The 17,505-nt window shown below is 40.2% G+C and overlaps 1 protein-coding gene across 2 annotated transcripts in view; it reads right to left on the minus strand.

Moving 5' to 3' along the window:
• SHISA6 (shisa family member 6) overlaps positions 1-17,505 on the minus strand; it is a 308,461-nt gene that overhangs the window by 15,899 nt on the left and 275,057 nt on the right. The window lies entirely within an intron of this gene.

Consider the following 17,505-nt stretch of genomic DNA (forward strand, 5'->3'; position numbering starts at 1 on the left):
TTGAATGGTAGGCAAATATTTTCTTCCACTCTGTAGCCTGTCTTGTTATTCTTTTAATACGGTCTTTTGTGAGCAAATATTATAATGTTAAGTAAAGGGATAGCGGGACATATATCAAATCCAGAGGAAGAAATGAAAAATGCCAGAAATGATAAATACGATAAGATACGATAGATAAGAATTTATCTATTTTCTTATTTTATATATTGTGCTTCTGATGTCAAGTTTAAGAATTATCTTCCTGGCTCTGGGTGCCATAGAATTTCTCCTGTTTTTTTTTTTTTTTTTTTCCCTTAAATTTCATAGTCTTATATTTTATCTTTGAATACATTATGTATTTTGAGGTTTTTTTTTTTATATATAAGGTAGGAAAATTAGGTTGAGGTTCTTTTTTTTTTCCTTATGCATATACAATTGCTCCAGGATCCTTTCTTGAAAAGAATCTGTTTCTTCCATAAAACTGCTTTTGCACCTTTGTCAAAAAATCAGCTGGACATATTTGCATGGGTCTATTTCTGGGTTTTCTATATGGTTTCATTTCCATACCTCCCTCCCACCCCCACCAATATCACACAGTTTGGGTTACTGTGGCTGTATGATATTATTTGAATTGAGTAGACTGATCCCTCCCACTGTATTTTTCTTTTAGCTATTCTTCTTCCTTTGCCTTTTCATATAAATTTGAGAAGAATGTTATCTGTAGGTACAAAAACATCTTGCAGGGATGTAATAGGAATTTCATTAAATCTTTATATAATTTGGGGGAGAAATGATACCTCTATGCTGTGTGGTCTCCCAGTCCATAGGTGTAATATGTTTGTGTACTTACATTGTTCCATTTTAGTTCCTTTGACATTTATATTATATTTGAAATTTTATTTTTTCGGTGGTTCTTCTAGGGATTACAATATATAACTTATCTGATCATAATCTTCAGAATTAATTTACTTCTCATAGAATATAGAAACTTTGCTCTGATATTGCTTCAATGAATCCTCCTCCTGTCATATATATATAAAACATCTTTGTGTGTGTGTGTATGTATATGTATGAGGGTTGACAGTTAAGTTCATGAACGCATCCTAGAAAAAGTGCTACATACCTCATTGCTGAATATCATCACAGTCACCTTCAAAGTACTCCCCTTGATCGTCTGGTGACCGTAGTGATATTCAGCAATGGGATATATAGCACATTTTCTAGGATGAGTTCATGAACTTCATTGTCCAATCTCAATGCATGTGTGTATGTATACAGATAGCATATTCAAAAGTATAGTATGAATTTTATTGCTTTTTTATTTTCATGTCTTTTTAAAAAATTGGAAGAAGGCATAAGAAAAAAATTTTTATAGATTATATTAATCACGTATTTATGTTTCTGGCATTTTTCATGTTTTCCTCTGGATTTGAGATATGTCATTCTATCCATTTACTTTGAGCTTGTGAAATTTCCTTACTATTTCTTGTAAGTCATATCTGAGTGCAAAGAATTTTCTCAGTTCTTCAAGAGTGTCTTTACAATGTTAACTTTCATTTTTAAAGGTTAACATTGCTAGATATATCATTCTTGGTCAGTAGTTTTTCTTTTTATCTTTCAGTGCCGTGAATAGGTCTTCCCAACTAACTCTGACTGCCATTGTTTAGGGTGAGAGGTCAGCTGTTAATCATAGCACTGCTCCTCTACATGTGATGAGAAGGCAATACTCCAAATCCAGGGAGTCCCTCTTGACCACAGTAGCACAGTTGCCAGAACTCACAGCCTGCCCTGCGTTAGTAGAATCTCTTGCTGACCAATCTGGGAGAGGATGAAGCAGCTCTAGGAAAGAATGTCTAGGGTTCAGAAACCATCACTCTTCATACCCTAAGCCCACCAGTTCAGTTTTTCAAGCATAAATACTTCTTAGATTGTTGCATACCTTTGACCAATTTCTAAAACACTGTAATGGCTGCTTTTATAAATTTTTTCCAGTATCATATTTGCTTTATGGGAAGAGAATTTGCCAACTTTCTCACTGGGCCATGGCCAGCTTCACTTAGGTTCTTGGGATAACCTCCCCAATCCCTCTCTAGCTCCCTAATATCCTGAAAACCTCAGTGCTCAGCCAAAGAGATGTTGGGAGGAGGTGGGGAATAAGGGGGCTCTCTGGCTGGGTTGCTAGTCCCTGAGTAGCTTAAAGGTGTTTTAAAATCTTTTGATATCAGTAAAATTCCAAATACATTTTAGGATGAACATTTTGTATCCAGGGAGAATGAGATCTGTGTCCAGATTTCAGACTCATTTACACATTTTAATAGTTAGAATATTGACTAGGAAGGATCATTTGATTTTGAAGACACCTACTAGGAAGTTGTAATAGGCTCAAAAGTTATTTTTCCCTGTGATAATGGGAATTATTTGTATTCCTAACTGACACATTTTCAGGAAAAAAAATTTCACATAAGAATTTTTTTAGGCCTTACCCTAAATGAAAGTTCAATGGCTCCCTCTACCTCTTCCAGGTATGGGCCAACAATGATTTTATGTGAAGACTACCTTGTAGTCACATCAAAGAAGGCACTGATGGGAACCTCCAGGGCGGAATTCCCCAGATTGGCTCAAAGGAGACCTGTGGGTTCGGAGTGCCTCCAGGACCATTGTTTAAGGCACGGTGTCTAGGGAATGGAGTGTCAGCACTGTCTTCCAACCCCTGCTTCACTCAGAGCAGCTTGGTTTCCATCTGTCTTCTGAACCGGGCTTCCACCTAAGATTTCATTTGAAGAAACAGTTGTGCCGGCAATAAGTTTAAAATCTACTGATCAAATTCAGCTACTGAATTTTATAGGTAAGAAAAGGGATCCAGAGAAGTGAAGTTAACTTGTCTAAGATCAGAGGCTGGTGGCAGAGGTAGGACTGTGTCTTATGTCTCATTTCCTAGGGTTGTATTTTTTTTTCATTATGCATCATTTTCTGAAAGCCTGCATACTATTTAGAGTCTCTTTTGGGCTCCTCAGGGGATATTCCAAGAAGCTGTGTTCTGAAGGCCCTGTGCAGTGTCAGTGCTTGTCAGTGTTTATTGGGTTCCACGAAACACTTTTTCTGAACTCTGAGAATGGGAGTGGTTCTAGTCAAGTAAGCTTTGGATTCTGCATACTATATACTTCCTCTTGGATATAGACCATGAATGTTTTAGGCTCTGAAAAGCCCAGTCATAAAAGTAATCCATTTTATTAGTTATTTGACCATGGGGTATTTTTTTTTGCCAGTGCAATCAGAGTAAAGACAGGAGACATTCATATTCATTTGGGTTTTTTGGGGGAGACTTTAACAAATGGACTAAATTCAAGGGTGTGAGAAGGATGTGAAGTGAACCCATAAGAGAGGGTGCAGTGCCCTGGGACTAATAGAAGTGGGGTGCTTTATCCAAACTGGATGTGACTGGTGAAGAAAAGGAGTGGTTTCTGGAACCCAAGGGGAGGGGTAGCTCTCATTTTTGGTTGAGCGACACAGTAAGACCCCTGTTCAGGAAAGCAGCCTAAGGATTAAGGGTCCCAACTTTAATCTCCTCCCTCCCTCTCCTCTCTTTCAGGGGCTCCCCATTTATCACCATTTGTCAGACCCAACCAACAGCCTTGGAATGATGCTGGCCAACAGAGCAAACCATGAAGGTCAGTGTCTGGGAGCATCCAGCGCAGTGGAGACTTGATGTGAAGGATCAGATGGAAATGCCCAGCTTGGCTTTATTAACCCACTCTGACCAATGCTGCTTGTATACTCCAGGGAAGTCCTATGGGGGTTGGGGCAGATGGTGTTCCAGATAGTGGATGGTGATATGGGGTGTGTGGGAAGATGGATGCTGATGTAGAAGACAGAAAAGCAGAACTCATGATGTACTAAGAATAAGGCTAACAATTTTTTGATTTTGCCCAGGGCCCCTCTCTGCATGGATGTGTACATGGTCTATTATATTTGGCATCCTATCTCTCTCTTATCAGCTGACCACATCTCCACTCCCTCAACTACCAGTCTCCCCCTCCTTCCCACTCAGTGAGTCCTGTGTCTTGGCACAGTGCCCAGTCAGGGATATCCTCCTTCCTGATGGATTGAGCTAGATAACATAACAATTAATTAGTGGTCAGGACTCATTAATCAATATGCTGACAAGACCACAAAGTGACAAAACAATCTGTGTCTGAGCTTCAAAGCTGTTTGAAGGAAGCAGAGAAGCAAGGTGGGGTCCCTCTGCCCACTGAGAGCACATGGACCACCAGCGGTGGTGAGCTGATCTCTTCAAACCAGAGCTTCCCTCCTCACCCATGGGGCTGACGGCGAGTCTCCTTTCCACTGGGGCCAATTTTAATTGCTAAGGCAAGTGGCCAGTTTTCTCTGTGGAACAGACAAATTATGTGCATATATGCACTTATATATAGTTATGCATTCATATGTTTGTATATGTGTGTGTTTGGAGCAGGTGACAGAGAAGAAAGGTGATTTGGTGTTGAGTATTTGTCACGATAATTCAGAAAAAGATGCAGCAAAAGCAATTTCTGTTTAGTGAGTCCAAGGAAAGCTGGGGGTACAAATAATGCCCAAATTCAGAAACAACAACTGGATCTATGGGATCCTGAGAGAACAAAGCAGAGATGTGATTTGTATCTTGGTGACAGACCCTCAAGTTTGGGGCCCAAGCACCATACTCAAAATTGCTATGAGATCTTTGGCATTTCCTCTGTGCCTCCAGTCTCTGCCCCTTTGGGTCCATCATGCACATCCCTGCTGGGTTTGTCTTTCTCAGCTGCTAATGTCATCCTGGCCTTGAGCCTAAAGTTATTACGACCAACTACCAATAAGCTGAAATTTAGATGCCTAAGGCCAAAGAGTTTTAAACTCTAGTGTACTTAAGAATTATGTGAGAAACTCATTAAAAAGATTCTTGGCCCTTCTCCCACCCCATGAATAATGATTTGGGAGATGTGAGACAGGCCCCAGAAATAAGCATTTTAAAAAGCTCTGTCAGTGATTCTTCTACAGGAAACTAGCCCACACTTTGAACAATGCTGCATTTTCTTTTTTTCTTTCTTTTTTTTTTTTTTTTTGCAGTTTTTGGCCATGGCTGGGTTTGAACCCACCACCTCCAGCATATGGGACCAGCGCCCTACTCCCTTGAGCCACAGGTGCCGCCCTGGGACTGCATTTTCAAAACTTCCCACCATCCAGGCCCATTCATCTCCCCCAACACACTAGACACTCACAGGGAGCAGTTTCCTTCTGCTCTTGCCAGCACCCTCACCACCTCTGTGTTTGCCTCTGGAACAGCTTCCCACCTGGATTGTTTCTCTCTTTTTTCTCACTTTGCCCAACGTGCTAATCCTTGACGATAAAACCCCAGTTTGTTTCATCTCCATGAAGCCATGTTCAGGTCCCCCAATGCACAATGATGTTCCTGGCTCTTCTGATAACTAGAGAATTTATTACCACTGCCATTCATTTTTGGTGCTTAATCATGTATCATTTCGGTTTATTACTTCTCTGTCTCATATGTTCATTCTTTCAAAGGTGATTGAGTTCTTCTGCATGTGAGGCTCCTCTCCCCAACTATTCATGCACTGAATAATTCTGGAGGTTGAGATCAATTACAATGCTTGTGTGTTCGTTCACCTTAGCACAATACTCCCCAGGCTCCTTAGAGTTATTTGTACAGCTTCTTTGAATGATGAATGAAAGGGTAAATCAAAATGAGCAAGAGGCCACAGTGATGATACTCCATTGCTCATCCTGCTTTTCCTCTTCTTGCTCTCTGCCTTCTTTCTAAGGCACAAAGTGGAAGACATTCTGGGCCTGCAGCTGGACTTGTGGGTTATAAAATTGTATATGTATCTGAGTGAGTGTGTGTGAGAGAAGGCATCCTTTCTTTACCACATCAAATCCAACTCACACTTGGCACTTACTTCATGATGATTATCTGTCATTCTAATTCATTACAGCATAACCCATTTGATCTTGGTGGCATGCAAAAAGTCAAGAGGTAGGCTTGTGAGTCTTGGTGTCAGAAGTGTGATCCCTCCCAGTATGACAGGTTGGCTGCCAATGACATTGTGAGGTCATCCATTCCTATGCTTTTGTCCACTTCCTCTGCTTCTCTATTTCTCAATCTTGTCCTTTTACCCAAGAAGCTCTGACCCAGGGACCCATTGGAGTTGGGCAGTGAGTGCTGTTTGTCCCGAGAGCCCCACCTTTAAGGGCCCAGCTTTGTGTGCATTCCTCCCCGGTGGGTCTGCTATGATTACCCACTTCTGGCAAAGATTTTCATTTTCAATTCTGCCTGAAAAAAAAGTAGCATCACATGGGTTGTCATGCCCACACAGGAAAACACTGTGTCTTCTGCCAGATTCCCTTAAAAAGATAAACTTTAGGTCTCCTTGGGAGAGCTGCCTGCCACCTGCTGTGATCCACTTCTGCAGGACTGCCTGGGCTCATCTGAGATTGGTGACACCCGGGGCTGTGTTTGTTCTGCTTGCTGTTATTGTAATCACTACAAAAGGAGCATTTACCATCCCCTACTCAGCTCTAGGGGACTAATCCTCTTGCAGGCAATAAAAAGACTCAAGACTGGGGCAAATCCTGAGAGCTGTTTGAATGATAATCATGTAAGGACAACCTTGGAATGCCCTGGAAAGACCAAGGAGTTGGAGCAGGTATGAACAGATGGGTGATGAAGTGGACCTGAGAAAGGGTGGGCTGGACATGGCCTCCGATTTGTGCCAAGCCAACCCTTCAGGTGGACACTCTGGGAGGACATTTAAGGCCTGTAATATTACCTCAGAAATGGTATTGTTGTGATATTCTTTTACAAATTCCAGACTCTTTTCACCCCAACCTATAAGCTCCCCAGCTCTGATCTAGGCACCCAACACTTTGACTGGGTGACACAGAGTGGCCCAAAAATCACAAAATGTGATTCAAGTTGAAATAACTGCAACAAAAGGATGGTTGATGTTTTGAGGATGTACAATCTTTGGGACAGTCCAAAATATCCCAAATCCAAAGTAGAACACCACATGACCTGCATCTACCCAGGCATACTGTGAGCGTCACTGACACACTGGCATATTTCCCTTTAAGAAGTGAAATTTTCTGTGATCTAGGCCTGTGCTTACTCTTCACGTTTGTACCTCACATGAAAATATCCACTGGAGGAAATTCTGCCTCCTGACTCAAGAAATCATACCCATTATTGTTCTAGTAAAAATGGAATTTCACCATGTTTGGACAAAGATTACATAACACACACACACATGCACATTTTTCCCCATCAGCTATCATTTGTTGTGTCAGACATTGGATGAATTAATTTAATTTATAAATATCATGTCATTGAACCTCCCAACAATCCTGTAAGGATATCACATTTTATAGATGACATCAAATTACCCATAAAGGAAACACGGAAAATAAGTAACTGAATCTGGATTCAAATTCCCACCTAAACCTCTAAACATAGTACTGTTGACTATTAGCTACATTCTAATGCTATTTTGCTAGAATGTTCAAATACAGACTCCTTTTTTGAGCTAGTTTGGGTTTCACTGGGGATCTAGATTTTCAAACTGATAATACTTGAAGAAAATCTGATACTTGAAGAAAATCTCATGCCATTTATAATGTACTGTACCCGTTCTTATCCTCATCCCAACCCCTCTATAGTGTCTCTCTGACTTAGCCCAGAGCAGTGGAGCTATCCTTTGTCCTTGCATGTTTACTGTCCTGTGACAGTAGTCTTGTGGTGTCTTGTGGCAGCCCTTCTGTCCCTTGACTTAAGTCCATCCTTCTACTGGTGCATACAGCCTGGCAGAACCCCTAGCACTGCCAGCAAAAGGTGATTAGACATACAAAACCAGGAGTTGGCAATGGGTGTTCCTCCCAGGCCGTAGGTCCTGGCCATGTGGAGCCCCATGAACGTGCTGGGGGTCTTCTGCTCTCTTTCACCTGCTTTCCTACCCAATGTCCCAGCACACACCCCTTTCTGGTCTTTCCACCGAGTTCCTTCTATATGCTGTCATCACATTCCTGCGTTGTTTCTTTCTCCCTGGAATGTCTCTTCCCCCATTGCCACTTGCTCAATTTTTATCCTTTTGGGCCCTCTAAATCACCCCCTCTTCCCTGCAGCCTTCTCCCTTCCCTCCCGCTGCAGATACTTTCTTCTTGTCCCCTGGGATTTGCAGTTTCCTGGAGGTGCTCACCATTTTCTAAACTGTGCTATAATTATTAATACATATGCACCTCTTCATCTCTTCTAACACACTGAGTTTGCTGATGATGGCAGGTGATAAAGAATTCATCATTCTGTTTCCCAAGGGTTCTAACATTATACTTTCTTGCAATAAAAATCTGGCCAGTGAATAAACTAGACTATAATGTGGGCACCTGGAAGCTGTGACACAATCCAGCTTGCATATAGTGGGTGTCCAATAATTTTTTTTTTTTTTTGCAGTTTTTGGCCAGGGCTGGGTTTGAACCTGCCACCTCTGGCATATGGGGCCAGCGCCCTATTCCTTTGAGCCACAGGCACCGCCCAATATTTTTTAAACAACAGAATAAATATTTATATATGTAATTGCAGTGGGCACATGAAATATTTTGAAGATTTTGGTAGAGTAAGAATAACTAGGGGCATGCTTCAGAAGGAAAGTAAACCTTGAATGAGGATGAAAAGGAGACTTGATTTTGGACAAGAGGGAAGAGAGGTCAGAGGAGGGGACTTCTTTCCTCGAAAGGAAGGACAAGAACAAAGAATGACAGTGGGGATGGGCCTTGAGGAGCAGGAGGCTGGGATGAGTACTGGGGAAGGTAGAAATATAGGTGGACAGTGTGACATTAGATTATGGCAGCTTTTAATGGAGAATTGAAGACACTCACTTTATCTGGAAAGGTGGCTGGTGCCACAGCAAAGGCATTGCTTGCTAAGGGTTAGTCAATGGACAGCACTAGAATGAAGACAGGAGCTCTGTGCTGCAGAAATGCAAGTAGCAGGCGACTGGGGCTGAATTCACTGTGAAGTTCCTTCCAAGACTGAGGTCTCTATAGTTGATGGTCTGCGTGGTAAGGGATAAAGGACCAGGTAGAAGACATGAAGAGGGCTGATAATAAACACCTGATTGTATTTCTTCCTTGGGGGACTCATTCCCACTGGTTGTTGGATGCAGCATTTGTGTCAGGCAGTTGGATGGGCTTCGTGGTTAGAGCTCCCCAGTAAAGACAAGCACAGCCCAGAGTGGCTTTCCACACTCATGCTGTTTCTCAGATCCCAGAGGAGTTCTCTGGTGGAGGCTTTCAGTGAGAGGTGGGGAGAAGGAAGTGAGGAGAGAGTCCGTGTCCTGTTCTCACCTCTTCCAGAAATATGCCTGCACCTGTATCAGCACACCCATTTCCTGGGAACCATATGTCTAGAGGAGAGGGATGTGGGGTTCCTTTTAAGAATACTCATGGGACACCCTGTGATCACACTGTGCTGAGAGGGGGTATATGTGTGACGGAGAAGCCTGTAGGGGCTAAAATAAAATGGGGGACAAAAGCTCTGATAGACTGCTGACAGGCACAGATCCCTGGCCTGGCTTTGGGAGGCCTCGGGCCTTAGCTTTGCATGCAATTCCAAGGCTGTGGCAAAATGCCCACCTGTAGCTAACCTGGTCTGAGAATTGTGTACACTTAACCTGAAGTACTTACTGGAGGGGAGGACATGACAGCATAAGAAAATGTCCCAAAAAATGAATTTGGGGGAAATTTGCACACGTGCCTGTGCACACACATATGTTTGCACATACAAAGAACATACTTTGATTTCTCTCCTTTTGATTAGACACTCTGGGAGAGGCAAGGAGGTACAAGAAAGACTGAGCTATGTTCCCTGGGCACCAGGCATGGTGGCCTTGGAGCTCACAAATGCCCTTTCTCCTAGCCACTGGGAGGCCGGCACTGCTCCATCAGACACACAGCCTGTAAGTCTGGGATGGGGAAATGGAACCTCTACCTGTAGGGAAGATTCTATTCTTATTTCCTCCCTAACTCTGTACCACTTATAACCCAGTTCAAGTCCACCAGCGGGCACTGGCCACGTTACTGGCACTCCATTCTTTTCTTTTCTGTCTGCTCTATCAAATGTCCTCTTCTACACTCTTATCTTTTATCATCTGACTTCTTAATTTTTTCTTACTTCCCCTAATTTCTCATATTATCTCTGCTTGGATGTCATCGGGCATTGTTCTTGGTACAAATTTCATTTTTACTTGAAAATAATACTTGTGTTATATATATTTATTTAGTACAAAGTGATGCTTTCATATATGTGTACACTGTGGAATGATTAAATCAAGCTAATCACCCTATTTATCACCTCATTTAAAATCTAATCTTTAAGCAATTTTGAAACATACAATGAATTATTACTAGTGATAGGGACCATTCTGTGCAATAGATCACTGAAGTTTATCCTTCTTATCTAAGCCATTGTGCTTAAATTTGTTCATGGTCTCTCTCTTTACCCTTCCCCCCTTTCTAAAATAAAAAATAAACTTCTACTTTTATATCAAAAAAAAAAAGTGCACAAAGCCCCTGATTTATGTTATAATATAAAGGACAACAAGCTTCAGGGGCTATCTAGGATACATTATTATTTGTATATATTTATTTAACCTTCATAGCAACTCTAAGAGGTAAAAACTAGCATTAGCCCCATTTTATAGTTGAAGACACTGAGGCACAGAGTGGTAACTTGCCCGGGTCACACGGCTGTGGATAATGGCACAGACAGACCAGCCCTAGAGCTACCATCTTAACCCTCTCTAACCACGTCTGAGTTGTTATTTGTACCAAGACTGCACAGCTGACCTTGTCATGGACAAACTCTACTCAAACCAGTTGTGAAGAAAACTTAAAGATTTTATTGGTGCTCTGGCAATCCTGTCCATATGACTGTTGCAGTAATATAACAAACATCAGCTGACATTGGCAATGGGGAAGACAGAACAATGAACAAGGTCACCATTTGCTGTGCAATTGCATCGCGAAGGAAGTAGCTTGTTAGGTGGAAAAACATCTAACGTTGTAGAGTTCCGCTTCCCCACTCTGAAACACATCCCAGCGTTGTTTGTGAAAAATCCCCACACTGCTTCTTCTTTCTCTCCTGAGCATGGAAAGCTTTCCACAAAGAAGAACATCTTAAATAAATGACTAACCTTGACAAGAGACATGCCAGTGATGCTGCTAGAACTTTATAAGGTGGTGTTCTGAGACATGCCTTCCACCGTGATAAGGCAGCATCGCACTTCCGTGCTCATTTGTTGGGCTTCTGGGAACAGAGAGTCTCTCTGTCTCTTCTTTGAAAACACCTCCAGTTGTTGCTGGTTTTAATGTTTAAAAACTCTATAATTAATTGATGGAATTGTTGAAAACTAGAAAATAAAACTAAACAACAAAATGATGTATATGTATTTTTTTTTCAACAAACGTAAAAAGAGATAAGGCTGAATAAACTATTTGGGGATTTTTTTCCAATAACAAAATACTATGAGTATTTTTCCAAGTCTAAAATGTGCACTTTTATCATGACTGTCAATGGCAGCCTGACATTCAGCTACATAGTCGCATCATAATCTTTGTAGTGTTTTTTTTTTTTTTTTAAACCAATCCCTGTTGTTAGATACTTAGGTTGTTTTCCATTTCAATGGGGTTATAAACAGGGCTTTATACCTCTTTACAGGCAGACCTTTGGGTATGTCCTCACACCAGGGTCCCTAGGGAAAATTTCTAGAATCAGAGTTTCTAGGGCAGAGGAAATATAATTTTAAAAGTGTCAGAAAAGCCATGCTGAATGATAATTCTTCCAATTCAACTTCCCCTCATCCTGAGTAAAACAAGTGTTTTTTTTTTTTTGTGGGGGGGGAAGGGTGGTCTTTACCAGCTTGAAAGGTATGCGTGAGTATCTAATTTCTTTTGTATTTCATTGATTACTAGTGAGGTTAATCATTTTTTCACTTCCCTGGTGATTGATAGGGGAAATATGTTTGTGTTTGAATATCTGTTGAATATGCTTGACAGTTTCTTTGGTCTATTTCCTTCCCATTGGGGTAATTATCTTTTTTTCATCTTTAAAAAAATAATTTAAAGAGTTCTCTATGTAAAGGATGTAGATTTCCCATCTGTTTACACATCACGTTTTCCCTAATTTTAAAATAATTTATTTTATCACTTAATTTTGCTTTTTGACTCACAAATCTGTAACATCCAGATGTAGTCAACTTTATCAGGACTTCACTCTCTGTTTAGTCTCTTTGGTAATTTGTGGATTTCACAATGTAGTTTTCCAGCATCAATTCAGAGTCTACTGTATAGATATGATCAAAGATATTATTTCCTTCCCAAACAGAGAGCTAATTGTTTTATACTTTTATGGTTTTACTTTTGGCATTTTAATTTCTAACATAGATGAAATTTATTTTGTTATATGTCATGAGATAAGAATTTATTATAATACAGTGACATGTGTGTATTGATTCTTATGTAGACTTTCCTCATTTTCATCTAAATTCAGCTTAATCCTATACCAAATCATTAGCATTGAGGAAGACGCATAGTTTGGCAGTTAAATGCCCAGGCTGTTTACATTATAGGTAGTAAGGGAGGGTTGCCCAGTGAGAGGTCTCTAGAGTGAACTGTCTCTGAACTAATGCCCAGGAACTATTGAGTAATTTTGAGATTATTTTAACAAGTAAAGGAGCAACCAGGGGAAATACAGATTTTGGTGGGGAGCCTACCTCATAAAATAAGCAGCAAATAACTATGAAAGAAGAAGAATCAAGCCAGATTTGGTGATGTCTGTCTCAGGTAGGCTGCTGCCATCATGGTCTGCTGTGCAAAAGCTTATTCTGGGAACTTGGACACCAGCTGAGGTGGTTCTGGATGCCTGTGCTGCTGTCCCCTAAGTCTTCTGCAGTGTGCATATGAATACAAGCCAGTTCTTTATTATTAAGGGAATACGAATACTTACTTCCACCCAGTGTCTGTGTCTCAATGCTTTCTCCGTGGACCGTAACTCATTACACACTTAATCCCATGCTGCCCTGTTGTATCTTTTTTTGGTACCACTCTCACACTGTTTTAATCATTACAATTTTATATTGCCTTTAAGTATCTAAATATTTAGCAGTGTAACTGTCCATTACGTGTGTGTGCATTTACATATTAGCACCATGCATTTATTCTCCCAGAGGTACTTTAATATTAATTTTGTCAAATGAACATATTTGGATTTTTATTTGGAATTAACATTTGTTCATGAATTTGGGGATAGGGTTAATTAAAAATTTCCCATTCAGGGACATGGTATTAATTCCCCATGTATTTAAGTCCTTTATCATGCACCTTAGTAAATATTGGTTGTCTTCTTTATGTTGTTGCTTATCATATTTAATAAGAAAATTTATTTTTAATTAGTTCATATTTTTTCTTGTTACAATTGATAAAAGTGCCTAGTTTGGTAAATACTCACAAGTAGCCAAAAACAACTGAGAAAGGTCATAAATTACAAAAAAAAAAAAAACCCCAGAACATCCAAAGTTAGAAGTGACTCTCTGAGACATTATAGTATTTCAAGTTTACTGTAAAGTTCTTTGTTCTAAAAAAAACCCCAACAACTAATGAATTAACAAACACATAATTACAAATAAGCCTCTGGAAAAAGGCTGCTTTGTAGATTTAACAACTGGATCAGATAAGGTGGTCTGATTCAGGGTTTTGAGGAGATCTGGAGTGAGCTAGACACAAATTAGGGACTACGTAGCAAAAATAATAACTTTGGATCTTTAGAAGGTGACCTATATTAGGGCTTAACAAACATTTTTTGTAAGAGGCCAGAGAATAAATAATTTTGGTTTTGCAGACCATGCGGTCTTGATCACAGCCACTCAATTCTACCATTCCAACGTCATGAACAATAAATAAATGAGTGAAGTGCAACTGTGTTCCAATAAAACTTTATTTACAAAAATAGGCAGCAGACCAGATTTGGCCCAGGACCAGAGAGCAAAACCTGGATCTACGTTATTCTTTCTGGCAGTAACTAACCAGAAAGACTGGGTTTCTCATCAGCTTATTCCTAATTTAATAATCTAATAAAATAAAAAATACTAAAAATATTAACTCAGTATAAAAAGGATGATTATCCTTCTCATTCCTATATGGGTGCAAAGGCATGTGGTTTAAGTCACCCAAAAGTAGGCCTACATTTGTAAGCAATATAACAAAATTCCAACTGATTTACCCAGAGATTTTTTACCAACTCTTATAGTAATATTTAAATGGAATTTCTATATTTCTACCAAATTAACAATTTAACTCTTAACTGATTCCTGTCCATGAGCCAAAGATCAAGGAACTCTCATTATTTATACCTTAAGTATTATTTTATTTAATGGGTGGCCCTACAGGACAAGAAGACATATTCCAGAGGTCTGGAATATCCACCATTCTTCATATGAATGGTGGAGAACATTCAACTGGGGAACACTAAACCTGTGGTCTATGAAGCCAGGAGCTTCCTTATTGTTTGGGCAAAATGTCCAGGGAAGGAATAAGTCTGTCATTTATAGGTGGTAAAGAGTTGCCCTTTTGGAAGGTGGGATTGACTTTCTGCTTGGTAATCAGGTAGGTAGGATCTCACGTGGAGTGCTTATTAAGGTCAAGAAGCTACCAAAATACCCTGAGTTGATCATTTTACATTATGTTCATGTATCAAATTATCACATGTACCCCATAAATATGTACAAATATCAGGTATTAATTAAAAAAAAATTTTAAAAAAGAGGTTAATGCAGAGTAGAACCACCATATAGAGTGGTCAAACAATCAGGGCAGTCACTTAAATGTAGGGAGATGGATTGTAGCTCTGGTATCACTTGGTGTCGGAATGTGGCTGAATGTTTTCTCCAAATTTGCAGGCTAAAATAATTTGTCCCTACTACATAAAGTACAGGTGTGGTGCTCTAGTGCCACCTGTCCACATTCAGAGCAGCTAGGAAATGGTGGTGTCTGTGTGGATGGTCTGGGCACGTCTTTGACTCGGGTCTGGTGTCAAATTAGGCAAGAAATTTAGTCAACTTAGTTTCAGCAAGTAGATATGAGTTGCTTTCAGACTCATTGTCAATCATACAGCGGAGTATTTGTCCTGCCCCGCTGTACAATCTCCAGCTCCCTGCCATGCAGTATTTTTCAACAGTTTGGTTGAAAGAAAGAACATCCAGTGAGAACTGTAGGAAGGGAATAGGCCATCTTGACATCTGAAAACATATTTGGGCCAAGCTGTATCAGCAGAGAGCACAGGGTTCCCATGACAGGGTCCCCTGCCACCATTACTGACATTCACTTTGGAGTAAGACCCTCAGTCTATCGAAGGTGATTGTGTAAAACATCTCTATAATCTAGTCACTTAGGATAATGTTGTTCTTACAACACCATATTGTCTCCAGGAGGACGACTGGGGAGAGCCTCATCTTTATAGCAATAGGAGTGTAACTCCTACAACTGGCTTGTTTTCTTCTTAGAAGCATTATACATTATGCAACAGAGAGATTCCATTTCTCTAGCTGGCTATGGTCATGGCCAGATGTCATGAGTGAGTAGGTGACTGGACCATAGAGTTCAGCTTGCTACTGTCTCCTCCACCTGTGTTTCACCTACTCCACCTTTCAAATCCTTTTGTGCCTTGGTAAGGCTCCTTTAATTCCTTTCTGAAACAAGATGAAAGATATCTGAGCAACAAAGATCGAACTTAAAATAGTAGCAAAAAAACCCTGCTGGTCTTCCATTTGTTAGACCCTCCCATCCTCCTAGGGTTTTGGAATGCGTAGGAGTTACTTTCCAAAAACAATGGAGCAAGACTCATCTCTAACCACGTTTCGTTAAAATGGAGATCATTTTATTTATTTATTTTTGTGTTTCAGATGATAGAAGTAATCACTATCACACAATGTTCAGAAATTGTATAGAAAAATAAATAAGTATAAAATAAAATATAATGAAAACCATCTAATCAGCCTTTTATCCAGAGAAGTATCTTATTTTTTAAAGCACATTACTCATTGTTATTTACATTCTTATTCTACCTCCTCTGGGACACTTTATTTCATCATTCTGGACCGTATTAATCTACAGAAGGAAAAGAAATCAACTTGTTTTTGTAGAATACCTATTTTCTGCCCTGCTTTCCCACAAGTTGTTATCTTGTGATTTTCAGTGTTACCATCTTATAACTGAAGATTTGGGTCCAATCCCTTTCTCTGTAGTTTTGGGACTCTGTTACCAGGTATATAATTCAAATTGAAAGGTATGCATATTAGATTCAAAGAGGTCAAGATTGTAGCTCTTTACTCCCTAGTAAAGAGTTATATGGAAGGTCAAGAGGATTGACATAAATACATTTTAAGTAAATATCAAAGCATAGCACACACACGTGCACACAGCACTGGGCTATCCTAATTAGTCAGAATCAGCCTGACTCTCAGGCGGCCACATTCCCCTGACAGCCCAGCTACACCTGACTTCACACCCCAGCTTTGTTGCGAAGGTGCGTTTCTCCTCTCAGGCATATCTATCTCCCTGGCTCACGCGAGAGACATCTGCCTCCTTCTGCAGTGATATTTCAGCGTTTTATTCAGCCACACTTTGCGGTGTTTTGTCAGATTCCCTTTGCAGACTCTCATCCTCCCTCAGAAAACGGGAGGGATCAATTGCTAGCAATGAAAACACTGAAGCCATAGCAGCAGATCCGGTCAGAGCCAACAGGAGGGTTCTGGGCTTTTTATTTCTTTGGAGAAGAAGATCTAATGTCTTTGCTTAGTCCCGGAACGGAACGTGTCCAGACACACGGCCTTTGCTTGTTAGCCCACAGGCTTAGTTGGTGGTTTCTAGAAAACTAACCATTGGAAATTTTTTTTTTTTTTTTTTTTTTAGAGGCTTGGAGAGTGCTGAGCACCAAGATGAAAAGAGTGTAAACACTTGCTAAGAAACTGGGCATACATATTGGTTAAAAAAAAATGTTTTTAAAATTCTGCCCAGTCCATTGTAAGAGTTGCTTGGGAGACATTGCTCCAGAGACAGTGATTCTGGAGGCATGTCTGAAACCCTGGTCTCAAGGCATGTCTAGAAAGTCCAGAAGGCAGAGAAACTCCTGGAAGCCTACATGTAAAGTATTATTGCATTGAAGCCGGTATTTTAAAAAAATCTCTGTTGAAAGTACTTCATTGGAAGGAGGAAGGTAAACACCAATAACATGAAATCTACCTTCTACTAATAAGACTGGTCTGGACTATGAGTTGGTGTTTTGTTTTTTTTTAAACTCATACTGCAAGAACCATATATATATATATATCTGAGTAGGGTCCCCCTTCGCTCCTTCTGTCCCTTCAAAGACTTCAAAGAGAGAAAAATAAGCGGGAGAGGAGAGCTCACGTCCAGCCAGTTTCTTCACCACCAATA

This window comes from Nycticebus coucang, chromosome 18 (assembly GCF_027406575.1).
Source record: "Nycticebus coucang isolate mNycCou1 chromosome 18, mNycCou1.pri, whole genome shotgun sequence".
In the NCBI taxonomy this organism is placed as follows: domain Eukaryota; kingdom Metazoa; phylum Chordata; class Mammalia; order Primates; family Lorisidae; genus Nycticebus; species Nycticebus coucang.